We start from the raw sequence: 6,000 nt of genomic DNA, 5'->3' as shown, positions 1-6,000 counted from the left end.
AGCGAGAAAGCAGAGTAGAAACCAAACCGAAAACAAAACAGAAATTCAGCAAAGCAGACAGAAGGAGTTGCAGAGACTACAGAATTGCTGGTTAGGAAGGAGAGGGAAAGCAGGCCTTGCCAGGGATATTTCCAGGAAAAGAGACAGACAGATGAAAGGCCAGTCCAACCATAGATGAAAAAAAATTCTCTTATTATTCAATAATTTATTGAGCACAAGGCCTGATACTACGTGTGGCTTCAGAGCTAGAGCTGGATCAGATACAGGCTCTCCAGGAGTTCACTGTTTTATGGAGAGACAGAAAGGAAAACAAACGGGTCAGGTCTGCGGCTAAGGAAGGCGGTGGAGGGGAGCACGAGAGGCTGGGCAGGTTCCGAGCAGGAACCCAGGGGAGGGGCTCTCGGAAAGCTCAAAGGCACCGCGTGCGGACGGCAGGCAAGGGGAGGAGCTTGAGGAAGGCCCCGGGCAGGGGTGGGGACCGGGCTCTGGGTGCTGGAAGGCCACCGGCGAGGCTGAAAAGCCAAACGAAGGGGGGAGCATTTGCATGGATCCTGAAGCCAAAGGTCAACCAGGAGTGGTTTCCCAGGCCAGGTGGGAGAGGTAGGGAGGGGCCGGTTTACTTTTGTTTAGGACTCGGACGGGGGTGGGGGACAGCAGGGGCGGGGCAGCCCGAGAGGAGGCTGTCTTCTTGCCTCTTGCGGTGGGAGGGAAAGGGCTGTATGACAGAGGGGACGGGATGAGCTTGGGTCAGGCCAGAGACGAGTTTAGGGTACAGGGGGCAGGAGTGGGGAACCGGTTAGAAGTAGGAGACGAGAGAGAGGGAGGAATCGAGGATGACCCCCCCAGGACCCCGGTTTGAGGGGCCGCTGATCTGCGGCCTGGCGGGGGGAGTGTAAGGAAAAGGGCCGGCGTGGAGGAAAGTTTTCATTTCCCCAGAGCCCAGTGATCCTAAGGCAGGTGCCGTGCTAGAGGGGATCGTGTCCCAGAGAGGCCTCTGAAAAGCTGCTGGAAAAAACAGAAAAACCCCTTAAAGGAGTGGGGAGAGACCCTGGTAGACTGGTCATGGGAAAACTGGTAGTGTTGTAGGGAGCACTCCTGGCCAAGCCAGACACAACGCAGAGACGAAACACCAGAGATCTGCTCATTCAGCCTCAGAAGAGAGGGCCATAGGCCCCTACAGGCAACAGGACAGAGGCCTCTGAGACCACGTTCAACGCAGGACTGCCCCCCCCCCCACCAGGCTGTGATTCATGAAGGGGGTCGACTGGAAGTTAGCTCGAGCTCTCCCCAGAAGTCCGTGTGTTCCCTGACTAGCCTGTAACCTGTGTACCAGCTAGGGCAATGGGGGTGGGGGGACGGACGGACACAAAGATCTCCATCAATCATGGCAAATACATGGGGTTAAACTCCCATCACCCAGAGCTGACCCTTTCCTACGGGAGGAAGTAATGAGCTAGAAATAAGTGGTATCTGAGGCCGAGTCTGAGTAAATCTGTGATCATGGACATTTCAAGCCATGGCTTCGGCCTGGGCTTTCAAACAGATGGATGGTCTAGCATGAAATTGCCAAGACGAAGGAGACAGGCCGCGCGGCTGGGGAAGTGGCCGGGGCCGCGCACGGAGCTGGATTCCCAAATCCTGGCCCAGGACTGGCTCCGCATTCACGGGAAGTAAGCAGCCCCAGGGGAAAGCAACCGAGTTTCTGTCCCGCTCTTTGATGTTGGCGAAGGGAAGACAAACGAGGGCTCTCTGGTTTGGGGACGGCATGAATGAACCACACACGTCCATAAATAAACCAGGAGCCTCCAAACACGCTGCTCGTTTGTTCGCACAAAAGCCGGGCTGGCAGCCCTCTTGCCGAGCCGTGTTCACAGTTGGATCCTTAATGCATTGTGAGCATTCAATCAAACTTTTAGTGGTGAAACTCTGGGAGCAAAAGCCAGCTAAGCCCAAATGGTCCCTTTGCTTTTCCATCTTTTGTGGCTGCCTGGCTGTACTCTTATGGGTTTTGTTGTCAACAAACTCCTGGCTTGCCTTTGAGCACTCCAAATTATTGAAAATGACTACAGCTTAAGACTGGCAGGATGATTGTTAAAAACAGCCCTGGCATTAATCATAGCTTAAGAGCTTTTGGAAAATGATTCTAATTCAGAAGGGGTGGCTTACAAAGAGGCTTGTCGAAAGCGGAGCAGACATCAACTTCTGAAAGGCGAAAAGCCTCCTTGGTACCCACACCTGGCTCCTTCGGAAATCCAGCTGGCAGACGTGTGCGGGGGCGGGGGGACACAGTGAACCCCGCCAGCTCAGCCCATCGGAGACCACCTTGGGTTTTGCACAGGTCTCACGGCACCCATCCCCCTGATCAGCCCCCCTACCCCAAGATGGGAAACACTTCTGGGAGTGCCCACGATTACACGTCTTACTCGTAGTCCTTGGAATAAGGAAGAGGTGGCCTGGCTCCTCGTATCCTGTCAAGTCAGAATGTCTTAGACCGGTGCTAGAATAAGCTGTGTGCACAGAGGCAGCTGCGTGGGCAAACACACGGTCAGCATTTGCAAGGAACTGGGCAGGGCAATGAGCGAATACTTCTGCCTTTTGCCTGCCTGGCACAACAAAGGAGAATGATTTTTGCCATCAGCATTCTCCCTATCATGGAATCATTGCACAATTTAGTATGATTAATGGTTTCCATTTAGGAGAAAGCAGAGAATGAAAACAGTGGGGGAGTGGCAGCAACCAGCTGTGGGGGTTGTGGCCACAGCTAGAGCAGAGGGGCCGGGGAAGGTGGGGCGAAGGGAGGCGGCTGGTGCCTGCTGGCCGTGCCCGCTACCCTTCCTTCCCGGCGTGACTGGGGAGGCACTCTGGGGCGAAGAAACACATGGCTTTGGACATGCATTTGCAGAAACAGTCTGAGAGTGCAGCCTCGTGATGATGCACGGTTTGCTGCTTTGTCCTCGTAGCCTTCCGAGCACTGGTGACTGAGGAGCCACTCCCTCTGGACCTGCCAAAGGGAGCTTGGTTCCTGGAAGTTCCTACCTAAGGGTTGTATGGCTGGAGCTAGCAAACTCACTACGTCACTTCTTGGCATTCCTGAGGGACCCACGGGGTTGCCACACAGGGAGAGCCCCCACCTCTGGGCTAAGATGGCGGCGGCGGTGGCGGCCTTGACCAGAGCCACCTCTGTCTCTGGAGCCCCCAGGCTGGATGACCTAGTCTCAGCTCCCATCGGCTGGGTCCCCGGGGAATTCTTGTCCACTCTGTAGCGTCCCGCTCTTTCCACTTCTGAAGGCACTGCTTCTGGTCAGATCCCACGGCTGCTGGAGGTGGGTGGTGAGACAGTGGCCGCCACAGCCAGAGACTTGTGGGTGCTGATAGAAACCAACCGGGAAAACACAGAGGATTCAAGAGGGCTTTTTTTTTTTTTTTGCAATAAGCTTTTGCAACTGAAGCCAGAAAGGGAGAAAATTGGTGATCTTGGCTGGGTCTAATGTGACTCAAGACCCTTCTCGATGCATTGGTGTCTCTGCAAGGAAATCTAATATTTTCCATAAACTGTCTTAAGCATCTCCCGGGCTACATTTCTGGCTGTGTTAAGAATCAAGCCATCAAGAACAGCTGTGAATGTTATAAACTTTCAGCAGCAGCAATGGGCTTTGGCAGGGAAGTAGGAGCAAAAAACCCAAGTAGGACATTTCAGTTGACAGTAATGGCATTTTCCCTTCCTTGTCCAAACGATAAAAGATTCATGCTCCTAATTGCAACACTATAGCTGCCCCCATCACTTTATTCTGGGAGAGGAGGTTAGAGAAAACAGGCCTAGAGAGAGGGAGAGAAAGAGAAAGAGAGAGAGATGGATAGTAATTTCGTCACTAGCTAACAGAGACTGATTAGTGCAGAAGACTTCCTTCCATAGCAATACTTTTTAATCAGGTCTGCTGTGTCTGGGCAAACAGCTTTTGTGGATTAGCTAGACTGGAGCCTGCCAGCATCTGTTGCAAGTTTAAACGATGAAATACACAACTACAGAGAAAACAAACCAAAAAGAGTAATAAAGTCACACATTTCAATATTCAGCAACCATTAAGGGATTTAAATATTTGCTTGCTATTAAAGGCTTGCATTAGGCTCTTCCAACACCAGCTCTGGAAGACTGAAATATCAATTACCGATCAATTTTCCCCCTAAGTAAACACTAATGCAGGATAAACAGTATTAGAAGATGCAATCGTGACATTGCTGACTTCAGGATGGACTTCCTGCTGGTAACAGCAAGTTTGAGCCTGGTGATTAATTAACCTGAGAAGATAGCACTTAAGGAAAATTTAAGGCGATCGTGTGTCTGAAATATGACTGAGCAGGTGCACGTTTGGAGGGCGGCCGAAGTCACGGGCCCAGAGTGAGCCTCGCTAGCATTTCTCACTTTTCCCAGAATCGCTGCCCCCACAGCTCAAAGCCGCGGAGAGTTAGGACGGAGTGGAATGGAACAGACTGTGGGTGTATGGGCGGCAGAGAAAGCAGTAGATTTTAACGCCTGTTCCTCGGTGGGATGCATTCCAGAGCCAAATATGCAAGGACTGGGATGCAATTCCCAGCACTGGCCAGCAGGGGCAGTAGACCTTGGACTGAAAAATGACCTCAACCAATTTCCTGGCTACGGCAGAGCTGGGAAAGGGAGGTCGAGAAGACTTGCAAAAAGATTCCTGATTTCAAATCTCAGTTTTGGGGTGCTTGCATTATCCTTGTGCCTGATGCCCTCTTTCTGGCATGTGTAATGAAGTGGCAGAGCAACTTGGAGGCATCAAATACCATGCCTCCTCCATGCACACGGAACAATTTTGAGATGAGCACGAATAAGGCAAGAAACCTGGTTTGAATTTTTCTAAGGTGCCCAGCCTCATAGTGAAGGCCCTTCACAATATACGGTAGCAAGAATGAGGCTCCACTTAGCCACTTCCAAATCCATCCTTCCCTGTGGGAGAACAGATACTCTGTCCCAGCAGGTGAGGATGACCCGGCTGTTAGCAAAGCAGTCAGGTCCTCCAGACCGGCGGGAAAGCTGCCTACACCAAGCACGGACTTGCAAATGTCAAGGTTTTTGAGACACAGAATTGGTGACCTTCACACTAAGTCAAAAGTGCAACTCAGCCGCCCAGTACTCGGCCAGTCTCCGGCCTACTCCTTGCTGGGTGCCTACTGTGTGCCTGCCACTGTGTGACCACTGGCCCACAAGGTCTTTGGATGGCAGTCAAGAGTCCTGGGCAGTGGCTTAGGACACCCAACTGCTTCATTTTGGAAATCTTTCCAAGGTATACGTGTGCGGCTGTGGACAGACTTTTCCCTCTGAAGGCACGGGGGGCTGCCAGTTCTTTATGAACGAGAGCCGCGTGCTTGGTACCCTGACAAAAAGGGTCTGAGGCAAATTCACAAGGAAACAAAACGCTTTCACTCAGGCAGGGTCCTCCTACCTGTAGCACGGTGCCTGCCTGGTTGCTTTAAGGCTCTGGATGACAGACTCAAAGGAACATTTCTCCACGGGGAAAGTCCATGGCAGAACAAGAATTACATCTCAAGTAGACAGAGGACAGTGAAAGATTGCACCAATTAACACCCGCATATCACCTCGGGGTTCCAGTTGATGTATTTGGAGAATGCAAGCAGGCCAAAACATTCGTGAGAACCCTCCGGAGAGCACGAGGGCCGTGTTCGCTCCCACGCCAAACCAGCGACTGGGCAACTTATCAAGCTCACATTGGCTGCCCCTGGCGCCTCCTCATCTGCATGCCCTGCAGAACTCTAAGGGCCCTGTGTGCGCCAAGTTGCCCCCCCACCTGCCTCAGTTCAGTGAACCTGGGTCCCTGCCATGTAGGTCACGGCTGAATCTGGATCATCATGCTACAGACCAGGGGACAGAGGTGGTTACACCTTCCAAGGCAAGCTTCACGAGGACATGCAGTGTCCACACGCAGAGGGGCCCGAAGAGCTCCCTCAGGTGGACGGTAC

Source organism: Mustela putorius, unplaced genomic scaffold, assembly GCF_011764305.1.
Source record: "Mustela putorius furo isolate JIRA1106 unplaced genomic scaffold, ASM1176430v1.1 tig00000460_pilon_pilon_pilon, whole genome shotgun sequence".
Lineage (NCBI taxonomy): Eukaryota > Metazoa > Chordata > Mammalia > Carnivora > Mustelidae > Mustela > Mustela putorius.
Note: the sequence above shows the minus strand (reverse complement) of the source record.